General features: G+C 44.0%; 1 protein-coding gene across 4 annotated transcripts in view; it reads left to right on the forward strand.

Moving 5' to 3' along the window:
• The first annotated feature begins 286 nt into the window (after nucleotides 1-286).
• The window catches only part of GPR161 (G protein-coupled receptor 161), a 105,370-nt gene continuing 85,617 nt past the window's right edge, over nucleotides 287-20,039 (forward strand). Inside the window, exon 1 of one of the 4 annotated variants that reach the window (XM_078658326.1) lies at nucleotides 287-529. The gene's annotated coding sequence lies outside the window, so the exon portion shown is untranslated. Of the gene's footprint in view, nucleotides 530-6,765; nucleotides 6,881-20,039 lie in introns of those variants that run through there. The other 3 variants (XM_078658329.1, XM_078658327.1, XM_078658328.1) reach the window with 3 other exon arrangements.

Raw genomic sequence — 20,039 nt, forward strand, 5'->3', positions numbered from 1 at the left:
AACTGGCATGGGTGCAAATTCAGGACAGGGAGTGTAAAACGCATGCGCACTAAAACGGCAGAACACGGGGGAAGTTCAAAAATACCCAATTTCGGAAAAGAGCATCCTGCGCATGCGTTTACTGATACGCATGCGCACAAACGAGGAGGGAGACCATACAGATGGGGAGATTGAAACCACTGTACACCGGCGCCGCGCCTGACGGTGGGCGGGGCCGGCCGGGACAGAGAGAAGAGCCTCGCAGGCTCCATTTCCGCTTCCCCCGGCTGGGAGGAAGCTATTGGCCAAGAGAAAGGCAGGAAGTCCACGGGAGCCTATCCCGCGCTCCTCCACCACCGGAGTGTAGCCAGCGTCTCTCCCCGAGGCTCCCCCAGCGAGAGGAGGGCCCCAGCAAGAGGCCGGCGAAGGAAGCAGACCGGCAGCCAGAGAGTCCCGCATACCGGCAGCCAGAGAGTCCCGCATGCCGGCAGCAGAGTGACCCGATCGGAGCGGGACCGGAGCAAGGAAAGAGGATTCCCCACGGAAGCCGGTGAGTCAAAGCCTCTGGGTGTAGGATGGGTGTTAAATATTCCAGCGTGAACGGGACAATCTTCATTGTATGCTATGGACATTTGTATAGTACTTGCTATGCTTGGCGAGGGGCTGAAGCCCTTTGTGGATGGGCAGCATGTTACTCTGAGTTGTCTGATCTTCCTAATGTCCCCTCACAAAGGGGGGGGGGGCTTTGTTTTGTTGTTGCCAAGGATAATACGAAGTTGTGATGTTTCTCTGCCCTCACAGCCTGTTTTTAGAATTAATGTCTTTCTTTTCTGCAGTGTTGTAAGAATTGTCAGAAATCATGCTTTTATTTGTTTTTTTATACATCAATAAAGAGTGAAAACAGGGCACTTAAACCAGTGAGATAGGCATCCAATACAAAAAAATGGTGCAGTTTAGAACATACGTAAAGTTTGTGGGGCTGGGATAGCGCGTGGGTTTAGTGCCACTGCCGAGAGCCTATAGGCGATTTTTTTTTTTTATATAATATTCTTGAAAAAGATTTGAATCTTTCAGGGCAAGTTAGTAGTTCAAGCTGCTAGGGTCGATAAAATTAGTTTTAGGTTACACATCATCCCTCATTATAGGCAACCAGATAGGATTCCTGGCAGTCATTAATAATGGTTGTTTTGAGAAGCATTATGCAGAGGATCACATGGTTAAACAGGTAACTAATCACTGAATTGGAAGCATATCCTAGTGCTCTTATAACCACATTGCGCAATCTGGGGCGAGTCATTTGTATGACCCTGGAGTTGGTTTGACCTGCACTTAAGAACCGGATCATTTGCTTTATTATGGCTTATAAGTTGATTTGAAATCTGCACACATAGTCCTAGCTCTGCTGTTTAGCATCAATCTTCCATTTGTTATTAATATGGGGGTTGGTGAGTGTAGGGTGGGGTGTTGGTGACTTATCCCAAAGGCGAGACCAATTGGCTATGCCAATGCTTGCTTATACTTCATTCTCGATTGGTGATGGTACCTCTGCAGTGGCATCCTTTTGGCTACTCTTTTTAGGTCTCGCCTGTCAATGCGCATGCGCATTGAGCGGAGCGAGACTATAGGGGCTTAAACAGAGTTTAACCAGACTGGCGATTTGAGGAAGTGCATGTGCGCTTTTAGCTCAATGCGCAAGCGCAATGAGTTAAAATGCGCGTGCACAGCATCAAATCGCCAGCCATCTGTTCCCCAGCAGCTCTTCCCGCTCCGTCCCACAAGCTTCCCCCAGCGTGCGCTCTGCCTCAGCCGCACTCCTCCCACACCTTTGAAGTGAAGCTTAGCTTCACTTCAAAGGCCCCTGCTGCTTCACACTATTCACGTCTCTCCCTCATTGCCGCTCTCCCCGCTCCGCCCCCTGCTGCGGCCGTGGCTCATTTCTCCTCCCCTCCCCACAGCAATGCCCTCCGTCTTGTTTCTTTGTATTCGGCACCCTGACAGCCCCTGGCATAGACCACTCACGGAGGCGACAGGCATACTCCGTGCTGGGCTCAGGACGGCAAGATACCCCTTAATTTATGCATGCACCCCTGCCTCCGTTAGACACATCACATCTTGCATGATAAATCTGCAGTAGGTTTCCCCAACCTGTAACAAATTCTGCTTCATGCTGGCCCCTGCTGCTTAACACTATTCACGTCTCTCCCTCATCGCCGCTCTCCCCGCTCCGCCCCCTGCTGCGGCCGTGTCGCATTTCTCCTCCCCCCTCCCCACAGCAATGCCCTCCGTCTTGTTTTTATTCAAACCTATGGTCCAATCCGATATTCTCTTTTTTATTTTTCGTAGTTTTATGTCGAGCTTGACCAGAAGGCACTAGAGCGCTTTACATTAGCTCCAGTTACATCACCAAATGACACATTTATCTTTTTTTGTTCGTTTTTTAGCCACGGGAAGATTACGTGATTTGCCCCGAATCACGGAATGTTGATCCGACGCCGAGATTCGAACCTAGCTTTCCTGTTTCAAAGTCGGCAGCCCTGGGTAGCACATCTTCTCCTCCTCTTATGCAAGAGCGCATCATTTACTGTAGAGTAGGCATGCACTCTCTTCTGTTTTCTTGAAAACACTCTTTGCTATAATTACTACCGCTCTCTTCCATTTTTTCTCTCTCATGCAATTCAATTTGAGAATGCTTTATCACACATAGGACATACATCGCATCTGATTGTAACAGCCCTTTTTGGCGCTTTAAGTTGGAAGGTAAATTGCCTCTTCCCACCACTGTTGAGTGAATACCGAGCAGGAGACTGGTTTGGGGTTTGTAAACCATCTTTCAGTTTACACAGAGGCTTTTTGTTGTGATCAGCGCAAAAGCGCTTATATTGTGTACGATTTGATGATTAGTCACAAAAATGACAGAAATGCAGTTACACGTGTTCAATGAAGGTGTGCACTGCACTCCAACCCCTGATGCGTTGCTTTTTTTAATCAAACCTATAGTCCGATCCTACATTCTCTTTTCTATTTTTCGTAGTTTTATGTCGAACTTGACCAGAAGGCACTAGAGCGCTTTACATTAGCTCCAGTTACATCACCAAAGGACACATTTATCTTTTTTTGTTCGTTTTTTAGCAACAGGAAGATTACGTGATTTGTCCAGTATCACAGGATGTTGATCCGACGCCGAGATTCAAACCTGGTTTTCCTGTTTTAATGTCGGCAGTCCTGGGTAACACATCCTCTCCTCTTATGCAAGAGTGCATCATCTACTGTAGAGTAGGCATGCACTCTCTTCAGTTTTCTGGAAAACGCTCTTTGCTATAACTACTACCGCTCTCTTCCATTTTTTTCTCCCATGCAATTCAATTTGAGAATGCTTTATTGACATTGCCTGAGCTTTTCAAAATCACAAATAAGGACATACTTCGCATCTGATTTTCCTTTGATGGCGCTTCAAGTTGGAAGGTATTTCGCCTTTTCCCACCACCGGTGAGTGATTACCGAGCAGGAGACTGGTTTGGGGTTTGTAAACAATCTTTCTGAAGTCAGGGACTCAGTGGGCGGTTCCACACAGTAGTACTTTTTTGTTTACTCTCGTTGGAGGCAGTGTATTTTTAAATGAATCTCACATTCTATGTGAAACAGTTAACATTGTTAGCAGACAGGGCCTTCCTCTGAACTCTGACCTTGCACTTTATTGTTAGTTGCTTCTGAGATTTCTCACCTGGGGTGATAGTGTGTTTGCACATGGCCCCTGTCTTGTAGTTTGTAGCAATTCATTTTGCTCTAATTCTGTAGCTGGAATTGCCACCTGGTTTTACAGCACTTTATGGCTTTAAAAAACAAACAAATGTAAATAGCATTTTTTAATGGTTTTTGTCAAAATCGTGCTGCATGAGCCATATTATATAGGTACAAGCAGACTTTGCCTAATTAAACAATATAGTATGTTGTCAACAAAAGCATGAACAAGCTGCGATGAGAACATAAAAAGAACCATACTATAGAGAGTTGTCAGTTTCCCATTGTCGCGTCCCCAGCTGGTGAACATTATCCTTAGTCTGTTGGAGGTGGATATGTTTCGTGTTTTAGCCATAAGAGAATACCTCGGAGTCTAATGAAGTGGAACTTGATGTTGCTTGGCCGGTCTGTATTTTATTCTCATTCAATCTCCCATCATTGTATTTCGCTCCCTGCTTCCCTCACTGTCTGCCTTCTTCCGTCTTCCCTCTCCTCTCGTTTCCTTCACTTTCTCCCCTCTCTGTTTCTATCGTCTGTCACTCTTGCATGTTGCATTACAAATGCTATAGGTGTCACATTTGCAAAAGTTATAACTATTGGCATTGTAAATGACAAAGCTATTAATTTAAAAAACAACGCATAAATAAAATGTCATTTATAAGACCAATAGTTCAAACTTTCCTAATGCTAGACCTATTGTATTTCCAATGCTTGTTCCATGTTTAGGTCTCCCCTGACCCAGCACATGCGCTGGTCTGGCGAGGCTTTTAGTAAGGGCTTCAAAAAATGCTACCATGGCCGGCCTACAGCTTGCGTGCATGTGCGCGGGTGCGCGCTTACGAGCAGAGGCGCCATATGGTTTTCCTCGGCATGCTCATTAAGTGCCTCGCTCGCCGCGCTTGATCGCAATCATTTTCACTTTCGCTGCCGCTTTGCAGTTGTCAGTGATTTATATACGTTGCATTGCATTGTTTCCTTCAGCTCATGTGCGTGACATTCCCATGTTTTAAAAGCAATAATTTCCTCTGGCTTGTAGAGAAGCTGGCATAATAAGCAACATTTAATGTGCTGTTACAGTTCCTAATCAGCCATGTTTAAACTTTCACAGCTGTTGCATAAACCTGACTGAAATTACAATTAAAGACTTAAAAAAAAGAGCATTGTGATCAGGAATTATTCGTACACCTGCCTTTGCAAAGTTACTAACTTTTGAGTCAAGGGCGATTTCCATGCTGAGAGCTATAGGTCATTTACATAATGCCCTGTCAGTCTCTATGTTCTAAATTGCAATGTGCTTTTGCTGAAAAAACAAAGTTTTGCTGAATGTGCCATGCGTGACATGAAAACAGTTGACAGAAATGGGAAAGTTGCTATGCTGTTTTCTGGTAATTTCCTCAGTGAGAGGAGTAGTGTTTGTATAGAGACATTTAAAAAAAAATAATGAATGAAAGCAAATCATTTTGTCCTTGCATTCCTCACCATATTAATAGTAAATCTTTGGCACCTTTAATCGGTTATCGTTTGAAATTGTCAAAGAACCGTTACATTCGAAATATGGACTGAAAAAAAGATAAAATTAAAAGGCAAAAATGTATAATATTTAAAATTACGAAATACCTTAAAATAACACCTTTTAGGTAAGCTCTTTTCAGCCAATGCTTGTTGGAAGCTTCATGCACAGAAATTTGTGTCAAAAATCATCGTCATCATCACTGATGGAGCATTTCCTGTCACCCGTCTTTATGTGGTGATCCCGTGCACCAACACCGCCATTCAAACTTCCCTTCTTTGAATTGTGGGGCCAATGTGCAGAGGGCCGTGTGGAAGGGAGAATAGTGAAATGCCATGACCCCTGTATATATAGATAAAGCACTGCCCTGACGTGAGGATTCAAGAAAGAACATTTGTGGCGCACTTTGCCACCATGTGCCACCCGGACTGTATGCGTATTATCATGCCTATTATATGCTCATGAGAAGCAGGCATACAGCATCTTCAAGGAGGTGGTAAATCATTGACCATCACACTTATGCTGGCAATGGCAACGCCTTCGAGGGTAGTGGCCATATGTCTCGTGCCACTCCAGCCCCTGGGGGCTGAGGTTTCTGGTGCAACGTGCATGCATTGTTGGGAGCCTGGGCACATCTCCTGGGTTCATGTGGAACAAGCATTGACATAGCCAATAGGTCTCGCTTTTGGGACCTTATAAGTATTTAGTTATGCAGCACAATATCCTTGGTGCAACAACATCAACTGTTGCATGGCTAAGCACTTATAAGGTACCAAAGGCGAGACCTATTGACTATGCCAAGGCTGGTTTATGCAGGTGCCTTGCTGCCTGGGTCTGCTACTTGCTGTCCTTAAGGTTTATGATACCAAGTCTTTATACTTTTCCGCATAGATGTTCACGTAGGTTTAATTATTCAGTTTTTTCGTATATGTATTAGTTATTTATCATTCTTGAATTATTGTTCTATTTTCGTTAACTGTTTAGATTTGTGTAAAGATGTGATGGAGACATAAAATATAAAGAAATTGTATTTATTTAGTGCTGTAGTAAAAGACCCACTGGTGCAGATGTAAAAGCGTCCAGCTGTATCAATCTCAAAACAAGCTTCACAACAATAGTTCTAAGATTACATCTATGTATTCTAAATTATCTAAATACACTCTACATTCCATAATAAAAATAAAGAAAAGACACAATTGCCACAATTTGTGCAGTCTGTTCATCATTAAAAGCCTACCAGGCATGTTGTTTTCATTTCAAATATGGCGGCCTCCAAATGTTTTTTTCTTCTACTCTTTCAGCGCGACAGTCCTCTTTCTATACAGGTGTGGCGCCAGGGCGACTGACGCTGGAATCTGGGGATCACGGTTCGATCCCCGGCTCCGGCGGCAGATTAGCCCAGCACCATGTGACTCTGGGCAATAGCTCGCTTAAACTTCCTGACGGCCCCCAGCGCCTAGAGACCCTTACGGGTGATTGTGCGCTTTACAAAATGTGGACTTTACTTTGCCCCCCCCTTGCGGTGTCACATGACACGCAGCCCGCCCCATGCTTTAATGCACCCCTACTCAGGGGGCTTTGTCGGCTGTAGATCTGCCGTGGGTTTTTGATTTGGATGGATCGCGTGCGAACTGGTCTTTTTTTCATTTTCAGGTAAGTTAGTCCCGTATGCCGTCACCTCTTTGTTTAGATTCCCAGCGGTTTCCCGCTCTGTGTGTAAGCACTCACCTCGGTTTCTTTATCCGTACTGCTCTGGTATGCTAGCTCTCTTTCTAGAGCGATAGACTTTTTTATTCCCGGCTCTGTCTGTACGCCCCCCTCCCTATTGTTTTGACTCGAGTGTGCGTTTGTCCCAATATGTTATATTAAGACTGTTACCCAGGGTTTTACACCGATACGGCTCCGGAATGCATGCACGTTTTCTACTAGCTTGATGGCCTATTTTATCTGCTGGCCACGTCTTCACTCTTTCCCTTCCATCGTTCTGACCCGTGGGGGTGTTTATCCCCCTGTATTGTATTGAGATTGCTTCTTCGTCTGGGATTTCTTTTTTTGGTTGAACCTACTAAGTGTTTTTGATCCCTCTGTTTTTTTATTTACACCGGGTGAAGCCCTCATAACTTTTTAACGTGTTTCAAATTCTGGGTTTCTGCTCCTGGCATTGCAGATTTTTAGATTGAAATCCAGCCTGTTCATGGGGTCACATTCGCTCTAGGGTAGACTTTAACCCCACTAAGGGTAGGGTGTGAGTGTTTGCGTATTTTTTGTTTGTTTTTTTCTTCTGCTTTTCACTAGCACTATTTTCTATAGTGTTGATATAGATTGAGCTGCTTTCCATGTGGGTTGTATGCCTTTAAAGTGTTATATACTTTGTTCAGTCCTTTGTATGCTTTTACAGGAGACCAAATTCTCCTTGCTGTGTATGTACACGAGAAGATATCCTATCCCCGCACTATAGAATTTTGTTTTATTCTTCCCCTGCAGCATTCTCTTGAGGACGATGCTGTACCTCGTACAGCTGAGCCATTGTTTGGTTACATTTACGGCTCTGGAGAAATTTCCTTGTGATCCATCGACATTTCTTTGTATGCCAGCCATCTACTCTTGTCATTTTTGGGCTTTAATTTATCAATTCTAGGTACTTAATCACAACATTAGCCGTCTAGTGTTTTGATTCCTGTTTCCTGGTGGCTGCTAATTGGTCAGTTCATCTTAGCTGCACACTCTTGATTAAGGGACCGTTTTGTCCACCTGCCTTAATAGCTGTGTACATATTTTGAAATAAGATGCAAGTCTTTGTACGAGTACTTGCAAAAAATGTGATACATGTATTTTTGGCTTTTTACTGGGCTATCTATCCATAGTCCCATTTATTTCTTGGTTTCCTTTTCACGCCTATACACATGCTTGGGTGAGTTTTGTCAGTATGTGTCAGTCCTACTCCTATTTGTATGTTGGTTACGTTTGGTGTTAGAGCCCTTGGGGTTTAATGAATTATTTTTGGGTTTCATAGTACACTAGTTCTATTCAATATTCAGTTTATTTTATGGTTAATTGAGCGTTATATTTACATATTATCTACAGGTGGTATCCCTTCACGTTCTTTTATGTAATTTTATTTTTCTTTGTAGACTACCCATATCGGAAGAAAACACAAGGAAGATTTCTCTATCCAAAGAGTGTTTATTTTTGCATTTCTATGGAAAGATTTAAATTCTGCAAATCCTAAATTAGAATAGATCGCCTTTGTTAAAGCATAGTGCATACTCTTTTGTATAATAATGGAAATGGGTACGTTGTTTTCTTGAAGTAGTTAATTTGAGTTGTGTGATGTTTATCTTCTTGCTGTACCCTACCTGATAACGTGTTTTTTGATTGGTTGTTTACAATTGAGGTATGTGTGAGGAATGATTCGGATATGAATGATGTTGCGTTGTAGTTTTGGTGTACTCTGTGGAGAAAGGTTGGTCTTACCTTGTATTAAATGTGACTATTGTGCTTTATGAATATTTGTTTTTACTTTCTATTATCCAAAAATGAGTAGTTAATTTGTAAACACTAAGAGCAAGTATACTGAAAATATATAACCAGTGAAGTATAATTTTTTTGGGTTATCAACATTTTTGGGCTAATGAATAAAGCAATGTCTTTTAATGTGTACTAATGTAATGATATATGGTTGGCGGCTATTTTTCTTTAGTTTGAGTCAATTTCCCCTCCATCTGCATCCACTTGTTCCTTTTCTTCCAGGGGCCCTCTTTTTCCCTTTAGACTAAATATGGGGTTCCCTGTCAGCCAAGGGTCTAAGATTTGGGGAGGCACATATTGGGGTTCAGGGATTTATTCCAGCAGGGCTCAGGCAGATCCATTTGCAGGGAGGCATCCGGAGCTTGTTTTGTAGCTCTGAGCATATCAGCCAACTGACCCATGGAGTCAGTCAGGTTTGTGTGGGATGAAAGCAGCAGGTCTAGCTTTCTCAGAGAGCTGACATCTATTACAGGGCAATCTGGGGAACAAGGCATTCCTGTGGTGTCCAGCTGTGTACTGATGAGTGGCTCAGGAGATCCAATTTTTATAGCCCGTGCCAGCCTTTGAAGCAGTGGTACTCCCTATACTACGCTAACATCTGGTTCTAAAAAGTATCTCCCCTTTCAAGGCTCCAAGGAGTCTGGGCTTACAAAAGACTAGTGTCAGGTGTGTGTTGGAGGCAGCTCTTTGTAACATAAGGGAGGCCAGGCACATCCTGACTGAATCTATTCCCTTTTCCTCTTACTGTCTGAGAGGAATACAAAAGCCAACTGCCAAGCTAATGTCACGTGACCTAGGACATGGGCAGCAGGCACCAAATGGTGTGGACAAGAACATGGCAACTTTCTCAGGGGTGTGGAATTTAATAAAATATCTACTTTTGCATGTGGCAGGTTCTTTCATAAATCTACAATGTAACAAAATCCACTTGTCTCTTTTGTAGCATGTGATGCGGAGACTCCTTATGGCTGTAATCTCGTATTAGAGCTCTGATATAGCCTCTCTGATTATGCCAGGGCTTATACTATTGTAAGGGTTGAATACTAGCCGTTCCCTTATGTTGCCATGTTTCTGCAGATCTGCATACTGGGGCGGAAGGTAGCGTTAAGCAATAGTTCCAGGGTTTGAATGCCCTGTTGAGTCTAACTTGCATGTTTTAAGTGTCTTCACCAAATCTTCTCTAATATTTTCCCATACTGGGAGAGGTTGGAACTTTACTCCTGACAATGGAGATGTGAAACTCCTTCCAGGGTTGAGGAAAAAAGTGGTTGGAGGGAAAGTGAACACTTAGATTTTCGCATGAGCAAATTGACACATGCATATTTGCTCATGCTAAAATGCAGTTTACAAATATTTTCTAGGATTACTATTTCTTGGCATCCTTTTGTGAATTCATGAAAGTTGTATATCTACACTTAATGCAAGGACATATACCGTGGGTGCACGTTTGAGACTTTCTTTAATAACTGGGCCCCTAATTATGTCTGACGTTAATCATGACTTTTTGTGTTTATTAAAATTCTGTCTCGCTGTCTATCTTCATTGTGAGTAACAGCACTCTGCTCTTTTACAAGGAGCTTATTGACACAACAAGTAGCTTTGTTTAGGGCCGTTAACTACTGTGGTAATATGTGCTTTTTGAGACCAAAAACACGTTTTGCTTTTGCCAATGTTTGTTATAATGGTGAGGGCCCAGCATTTTCCACACCAATTAGTATTTACCATAACCATACCAAAATAAGCCACACATTGACAACCAAAAGCTGACCACCCATTTTAGAACTGCCTGCTTTGCCAATGCTTGTTTATTTTTGTTTCCCATAATCTTATTGAAACTAGTTACACTGATTTTTCTTTTTTTTTCTTTTCCCATTATGAATATATTTGGGGAATACTAGCATTCATCAACACATTTTACCAAATGACACTGCAAAGAAAAGGTACCTAAAATTTGATAGTAGTTTAGCTAAATGTTTTTTTTCCTACTTGCATTTTTTGTGAACTTTTTTTTTATTTTGAAAGCAAAGAATCCTCAATCTTGCTTTGAAGCTTCCGCAATTATTTGCATCTAATCTGAGAGCATTCTGGGAGTATTATACATAGCCTCATATTGCTAAACTTTGAAAACGTATGCCCATATTTTTAGGGCTCGGCCTACGTCACCACTTCGTCAGAAGTGGGGCGGAGCTCCGAGCCGTATTGTTAAGGGGCTCAGAATCGTGAAGTAAAAATTCCTCAGTGCGCAAGAATTTTTCGCGGTGTTGTGTGCCATCTGCATGGTCATTGGTCCTCTGACGGCTGTGTTTTTGTAAGTGTTCACGCAATAGGCCCTAGGAATTTTTCTCTATTCACTTCCTGCATTTTCCGTGCTAACCCGCGCATGAGAATGCCATAAATTCCCAATTACCAGATGTCAGGGTCCCTTCGCGCATTCACGACTCTGTAGTTTTCTTGAGCTGTGTGTGCGCGCATGCTGTCTCCCCGTCCAGGAGAATGCCATAAATTCTCAATTAGCAGCTGTCAGAGGTGCCGGTAATTGAAGGCAGATGCTTGTTTTTCAATGCTGCTTTATTGCCGCCGCACGTATTTATATATTTATTAACATGCCGGTTCTTAGTAAAGTACATGTCCAAGGCTAAGAAAAGTAGGTTATTGCAGTGAACTATTACAATAATGGCAAACCCTTGTTTTTCAATGCTGCTTTATTGCCGTCGCACGTATTTATATATTTATTAACATGCCTGTTCTTAGTAAAGTACATGTCCAAGGCTAAGAAAAGTAGGTTATTGCAGTGAACTATTTCAATAATGGCAAACCCTTGTTTTTCAAAGCTGCTTTATTGCCGTCGCACGTATTTATATATTTATTAACATGCCGGTTCCTAGTAAAGTACATGTCCAAGGCTAAGAAAAGTAGGTTATTGCAGTGAACTATTTCAATGATGGCAAACCCTTTGTTACAGGACATAAGGATTATTATAGTGAGTGTGCAGAGTGGTGAGTGTGCAGAGTGGTGAGTGTGCAGAGTGGTGAGTGTGCAGAGTGGTGAGTGTGCAGAGTGGTGAGTGTGCAGAGTGGTGAGTGTGCAGAGTGGTGAGTGTGCAGAGTGGTGAGTGCTCAGGGTGAACAGTGTGTGAACAGTGTGTGAGCGTGCAGGGTGAACAGTGTGTGAGCGTGCAGGGTGAACAGTGTGTGAGCGTGCAGGGTGAACAGTGTGTGAGCGTGCAGGGTGAACAGTGTGTGAGCGTGCAGGGTGAACAGTGTGTGAGCGTGCAGGGTGAACAGTGTGTGAGCGTGCAGGGTGAACAGTGTGTGAACAGTGTGTGAGCGTGCAGGGTGAACAGTGTGTGAACAGTGTGTGAGCGTGCAGGGTGAACAGTGTGTGAGCGTGCAGGGTGAACAGTGTGTGAACAGTGTGACCGTGCAGGGTGAACAGTGTGTGAGCGTGCAGGGTGAACAGTGTGTGAACAGTGTGTGAGCGTGCAGGGTGAACAGTGTGTGAGCGTGCAGGGTGAACAGTGTGTGAACAGTGTGACCGTGCAGGGTGAACAGTGTGTGAACAGTGTGTGAGCGTGCAGGGTGAACAGTGTGTGAGCGTGCAGGGTGAACAATTCCAATCCAAACCACATAATTCTATTACACACCACATGCATACACTCCATAACACATGGCTAAAAGACATTGCCATTTACAATGCCATTCGCTCTAACTCAAATAAATCCGAGACCTATTGCATTTCGATTGCTTGTTTTATACTGGAACCAGTGTCAGTAGCGCAGTCAAAGCTTACATTTACTTGGAGCACTTACCATAGTAATTAAAGGCTTTGCATTACTGAACGATAAATACAAGTTTGAACAGCATTAACACATGGATGCAAATATTACCTTAACTGCAGATAATGCACTTCCCTGACCCATCGTTTGTTACTGTAAACTGGCAGCCTAAGGGTTTGTGGTGTAGGGCCTACTTGTCCTAAGGAGATAATACACGTTAAAACTTGTTGCCCTTGACCCCAAACAATATGTCCTGGGCGTCGGGCTATAGGAATGCCACATCCCTGTTTCTAAAAGTAGCCTTTTCAGAATTGCGACTTTAAATCCTACTTTACCATTGAGCTGGAATTTAAATTACAACTCGCATGAGTCCTGACTTGATATTCCTATCTATTATCACTTAGTAAGGTAACTTAATGGTATCCTGTGGGAGAGATAGGCCTAGCTTTAGTGAACATTTAAAACTTTTAAACACTTCCAACTTTTTAAATCCAATGTACCCTGCCCTATGGGGTGTCAGTAGCCTACCTGGGGTTCTCTGAGGTAAAAATGGCGTTTTAAAACTGTTACAGGCTCGAGTGTTGGGCCCGAGACACGTTTTCAAAGGATAGATTAGTGGGTGGCACAAGGAGTGCAGCAGGCTCACTAGCAGCTTTTAATGTACAGTCCCTGGGTACATGTAGTACCATCTTCTAAGGACTTCTAAGTACATACAATGTGCCAAATGTACCATGTTTTAGGGAGCAAGCACTGGTTAGAAGTGGTTAATTGAATTCTGCTTAGTGGGATCCAGAGAGCACAAACTACCAGAAGCTACAGACAGTGGCACAAATTAACGCCCACTCTTTTCAAAGATACCTTCATACCTCCCCAAATTTCCATCTCCAGCACAGTGGAAAAACGCTTAACAGATTTTCAGACCAGCATAAAGTTCACATTAGACCCACTGATGCCCCTGAAAAGGTCCCTAGCGATCCCCAAACGCCCCCAGGCCCCTTGGTACACCACTGACCTCTGGACGGAAAAGAGCCAGTGCAAGAAACTAGAGCGACTATGGCGACGAACCCATGACCCCCTCGACAAAGAAGGTTTTAAATCTGCCCAGACCAAATACCATAGAAACTTGAAACTCGCCCAAAAGAAACATATCACTAACCAGCTCTAGCAGGCAGATAACACTCCCAAAGCCCTATTCCATGTACTTAATACTTTCATCAATCCCAAAGCTTGTAACACGGAAGAAGCGCCATCCCAGATTCTATGTGACAGTATTGCAGGATACATCACACACAATTTTTATAACATATACAACAAAATAACTGCGACCACCAGCTCTCGCTCAAACCCCAGATTCAAACCCCCCTATGTCTCATCTAGCATTAATAAACTAGAGGAATTCCCTTTGCTCACTACAGAGGACACAGAATCCCTGCTGAAAATGACCAAATCTGGATCCCCTACAGACCTCATCCCAGCCAAAATCTCCAGATTACTCGACACTCAGCTTGCTGCCCCATCTGTTCCATTTTAAACAGTTTCTTAAAGGAAGGCAAACTCCCTAAGGAGTGGAAAGCTGCACAAATCCTGCCTATCAGGAAAAATGCCAAACTGCTCCCTTACGTTATTACGAACTACCGAACCATCTCACTGCTCCCTCTCCAAAGCAAACTACTTGAGAAACACATAAACACACACCTGTCCACATTGCATCAATGTAATCACCACTGTATTTCACAGCTTCAGGATCTCATTTGTTTTTTTGTCTGCCAACACAATTTACTCTGTACATGATTACTAAGCTCTGGCCTCAAATCCATAACAAAAACCGAAACAAAACCAGACACCATCTTTCTCTGGTTTATCACTCCACCGTTTCTTGAAATCTGCATGAGCCTCTCATAAAAAGCATGAACTGACTCCTTCACTTCATGTGATTTTAAAAATGTTCACTTAAATTATGCCTAAAAAGATATACATTTCTTCAAATGTTTAATTACCTGTCTGTGCGAATTGGCTACTTCCTCAGAAGGAGCATTAGGAGCAACCCTAGCTGGCTCTTCAGTTGGACTTGCAATCACCTTACATTCTGCACACAATTTTAAACCGGTCTACAACATCTGTGATATGTTTATAAACAGGTGTATTTCTTTGTACCACTTGTCCTTTTCCCCTCTCAATTTTGGAAAATTTGTTGTAAAAGCACAAAGATCAGCCCTAGTCCATGGCACATGTCAGGAAGCCATTTCACAAAGTTTTACGTTGACTAAGTCTTCAGGAGCAAAGCAAAGCCCACCGATCCCCCTAAAGAATGATTACTCAACACACTGCACACTGGAAATAGCTGCCCAGGGAAAGGGGTTAAGAGTCGTCTGGCTGTTCTTGGACTGGCTGGTAAGTCACTGCATAGCCTGGTCTTGGGCAAATCTGGTTGGTTTGGGGAGGGGGAGGGCGGTAGTGTTACGGTCATGTTAGTGTATAGGCTGTCTCTGTTGAAAACACACGTGAAGGTTATATATCACTCCTGTAGTTATGTGCCTTCCTCTCCCAACCTGGCTCTTTCTTCATGTGTAATTACCTCTCTGCAATAGATGTACTTCTGTCTGTTCACTTGTTTGACAATTTTCATACTAAGCACTACTGTCAGCCTCTTCGAGGGGAATGTGATTACGCTCTGTATCACCTAGTAAACAGGATAGTCAGTGACGCCTCTAACTAGTCAAGACAGCTCCTACTTGTCTTGCTACCTGTATTACCTTATGTGTTACTTTTCAGAGCACCTTGATGTCCGTGTTCAGTGTTCGTAGGTTTATATATGCATAATTCAACCGTTCTTGTTTGGGGACCACTCCGCCAGGGGAAGACATAGACTCTGCCCCACACCTTTTCTCATTGGAAGGAGAAGACAATAGCGATGAGACTCAATCCAAAACCGACTCTATCACCTTGCCCCAGGTCACTCCACAAACTGCCGATAATCTGCACTAATGGAAGCGCAAGTCTGTAATCAGAAGTGTCCTGTTCGACCGGTAGACATATGCTGCCACACACAAATAGAACACACACACAACGTGCATCATGTCATCCCTGATGGTCCACAGTCCAGATGACTAACATCGATCCTATAAATGCCCTGTCGGGACTCCGCCTCGTAGGCACGAACTGCCACCCCATGTAACAATTGTTCACTCTCTAGTTCAGTGAGAGTCAGTTTCGACGTATCGGCCCGGCTGGTACGTCCCAGGTATTGGGACTGTTTCCCAACCCCGGTTCTTGGTTCACCGACCCGGATTACTCTAACCCTTTACCCCTCAGGGAATGCACTCAACAGGGCAGCCATCCTACTCTGGTGTACGTCATCGACCTCCATTTCTGATAAACACACGGTGGGGGCACCACCAGAATCCATGACGCAGCCACCATTTATCACACCAACGTGCACAGGTAACAATCACTGCATACCCAAATGCAGAGCGCAGACATTAGTATAATAACCTTAAACACACGGGGCCTCCATACGCCTAGCCAACGGTACGCAACATACTCCTACATTAAACGCCAAAACTCACAAATAGCATTCCTACAAGAGACACACCTCACAACGCCCGACATCAACAAACTGCGGGCCAGATGGCACGGAGCCACGGGGCGCGCTGGTCTGGGTCCGGCCGCGCACCCCTTTTCAAGTGCTCCGGAGAGTGGTAGACAAAGCGGTTAGATTTGCACTGCTGGAGGGGCTCTTAGACAGACAATCCGTCCTATTAGGTAGCATATACGCCCGAATGTTGAACAAGACAGATTCTGGGAATCCCTCACTGGGGTTCTAGCCCAATTTGCATCGATCCTAGGGGGCGACTACAACTGTGCACTCGATATCGCACTAGACAGATCCCACCCACCACACTCTCCCGCTCCGAAACAGACCGAGAGCTTTCGAAGATGGGTCACGCACTGGGCACCAGTAGACGCATGGAGAGCACACCACCCTCAATCACGACTGTACTCGTTCTGCTCCATTCCGCACAACTTGCGGATCCAATTAGATGGATTTTTATGCTCCCCATCACTGATTCCCGAAGTTCAGCACACGGAACTACCTAGGCCGAGTTATTTCTGACCATGATGCACATATATTATGCATTCATTGGAGGCCCCCTGGTACCCACTTGGAACCTGCCACGCGACTGTCTGACGGACCAAGTGTTTAAACGACCATGAGCAAAACATACAGGACTACTTTACTAACCACGCTGGGACGGCAACTTCCAAACTGATAGAATGGGACGCATTTAAAATAGTAGTAGCTCGAGGAGCATGCATCCAACAAATAGTAGGGGTGAAACACACACTGGAAGAAACACTCACTAGCACCGAAACAAAGTCCGCTGTCCTCAAGACGAGAAGATGCAGATGCGGTGCAGGTGGCGGAGGCCAAAACACATTACTCAGCTGCCATGGCAGACTTACGCAAATACTACTTTAGAACCTACGCCACTCGAATGCATAAGGAGAGAGATAAAACGGGCACACTCCTAGCATGGCTAGCAAGACAGAACATCGACACAAAACCCATCACTGAGATAATAGACCCCCTCGGTAACTTAGTGCAATCCCAAACGGACATCTTATGTTCATTTCAACATTATTAAACCACGATCTACTGCACTCCGACACAGTTCAGACAGGAGGTACAGAGAGGGAGTGGTCCCAGGATAAACGCAAATTAGTACATTGAGTAGAATGTTGTTTAATTACAAAGTACTGCATGAAAAATCAGCACACATAGCATGAATGTACTAATCAACATAACATAGTGCCCAAGAAAAGGGGGGTGGGGCAAGGGGAGGGTATACGTGGTGAAGGGCAAGGTGAGGGTATACGTGGTGAAGGGTAGTGCAGGAACAAACTATATTATACAGTATATGTCACAAGTACTCCTTTTGCGAGATATTACGAGACTGGCTAAGGTTGACTCCAGGTACAAAATAACGCATAAATGGCACTGTATTTAATTTACACCATGCCTTCAAATGAAAAAGCCAAATTATTTGCAGCTCGGGAGGGAGGCTGATGTGGGATCCGGTTGTCAACGTTTCCACCCCCCAGCGTAGGAACAGGTTGGCCCTTACAAGAGGGTCTTCATCAGGACACGGGGGGAGTGGTTGGGCAGACGATCTAGGGTGAAGTAAGGAAATAATTGGAATTACAAATATTTACATAAGCCCCAAAATGGGTCGGGCGTGCTCAAGGTGTAAGTAGAGGGAAGACTCAATACCGTGGGTTTAGAGTCCTCCTGGGATTCAGATCTATGGCTCCAAGGTACGGGACGAATTCTGAAAAGACATTAAAGTCGCGCCTATATTTAAACCATTGCAAAGTATGGAAAAATGGATGCCTAACATTGCCACGAATATATTAGATGTAACTCTCTCTAAGAGTTGAAAGGTGAACAGAGCCGGGGCTTCGCTTCACCAATGGCAGGGATGCCATCGGCTACCCGCAGTGTCTGAGGAAAGGGGAAAACATAACCGAGTGCTAATTAAAAGGGGCCCAGCTGGGTTAAGCAGTCGGAGCAAAATGCTCGAACGGGCAAAATGCCTGGTCCGAATGCGGGTTAGGGGGAAGGGAAGGGAACTGTCATACCTCTTAGTTGAATTCCAGATAGGTCGGGCGTAGCGTCCCGTGTGTCAAGAGAGTCGCACCCAAAGTGCTCGCTTTAGATGGAGACACTGACGGCCAGTAGGCGCGCGTGCACTTAGTTGCCACGCATCTGGCGTGCAACGTGACAGAGGAAAGACTAGCGGGAAAGGGAAAGCTATAGTCATGAAATCGAGGATATTATGTGGATGATTAATAAAATGTATTTGGAAGGCATTTACGCATGAGGACACATGAACAGAATAAAATGATGATACCATGTCATGAACGGGTACAAAATAAAACGGCACTATTGGCAGCTACCTACCTCACAGGGTGGTAAAGGTGCCGTATGATCAATAGAATTAAGGCAAAACATTTTGAATATAAGGTGGACACATCATATCACTGTTGACATAGAGGTTATTTGAGTGAGGGATGAGACGGCCGTTTGTTATGGAAAAATACCCCTTATAATTGCGGTGAGATAGATTTAAACTCTTAATCAGTGGGATAATTTACATGAAGTATGTTATACAGTTAAAGATGGACATGCAACGCGGGATTGTCAGGCATGTACCTGCCTCGCAGGGTAGTAAAAATGCCGAAGGCCAGACATTTTGAATATAAGATGGACACATCATATCACTGTTGACATAAAGGTTAATTAAATGAGGAACGTGACGCACGTTTGTTATGAAAAAAATATATAACCCTTATAATTACGGTGGGATAGATATGAACTCTTAATCAGAAGGATGATTCACATTAGGCGTGTTATAGCGTAAATACTGATGGACACGCAACATAGGTTTTTTTTTCGGGCATGTACCTGCCTCGTAGGGTAGTAAACGTGTCGTAGATGGCGTGTGCAAGGATTTCCCGGCATGTACCTGCCTCACAGGGTAGTAACGATGCCCTGCCGGTCAGCAAGTGGATTACATAGCAGTTTATGGCAAGTGCATAGTACATGGAAACTGTATGTCAGGCATTGATAGTCGAACAAGAACCCCCAGGCAGATACCTACTTCACAGGGTGGTATAAATGTCAGAGGTGATGTAGGGAAAGATCAAGAATAGTAAAGTAGCAAAAGAAATGTAGCAGGACTATAATGCCATGGTCTCTAGTTGGGCGTAGCACTGTCCGTTTCATTCAGACCCTTTTCTATTGAGTCCAGTGGAGCATCCATCTTGACTCGCGAATGTTGAGTATTTGGCCAATGTTGCCTCCCCTTGGGCCCAAGGTGGCTTTTTCCAGTACAATCCACTTCATACTCTCAGGAGCATGGCCTTGTTGCTTAAAATGTTCAACCATCGGTGCCCCCGTGACTTCGCAACGGATCCGACTACAATGTTGTAACACCCTTGCTTTGATCTTCTGTTGGGTTTGTCCTATATAGATCAAGTCGCACAGACACAGAATCCCATAGATCACATTATTAGTGTTGCAATTGGTGTGTGTTTTCAGAATAATCTTGTGATGTTTGTAGTGAAATTCCTTAGTTTGAATCGTGGTGTCGCAGCCCTTACAGTGACCACACCTGTGGTGACCAACAATGGGTGGTAAATTCCAGAGGGAAAGGATAGTGCGTTGCTTCGGTGTTTCCAAAAAAGAACGCACCCCATGATCCCTTATGCTCTTTGCCCTTTTGAAAGAATGTATCGTGGAGCTGGTATTGTGAGGTCATCTGATATGATGTTCCCGTGCTTGTTTATAATTTTTGAGATGGCATTACTTTTCGTGCAGTATGTAGTCACATAAATCAGTCTTTCACCCTGATTGTCAAGTCTTTCACGTGTTTGAAGTAGTGTTTCTCTCGGGTTGAACCATGCCCGTTTTCTGGCCTTCTTCACCAGTCTCTTTGGGTAGCCACG

This window comes from Lissotriton helveticus, chromosome 8 (genome assembly GCF_964261635.1).
Source record: "Lissotriton helveticus chromosome 8, aLisHel1.1, whole genome shotgun sequence".
In the NCBI taxonomy this organism is placed as follows: Eukaryota; Metazoa; Chordata; class Amphibia; order Caudata; family Salamandridae; genus Lissotriton; species Lissotriton helveticus.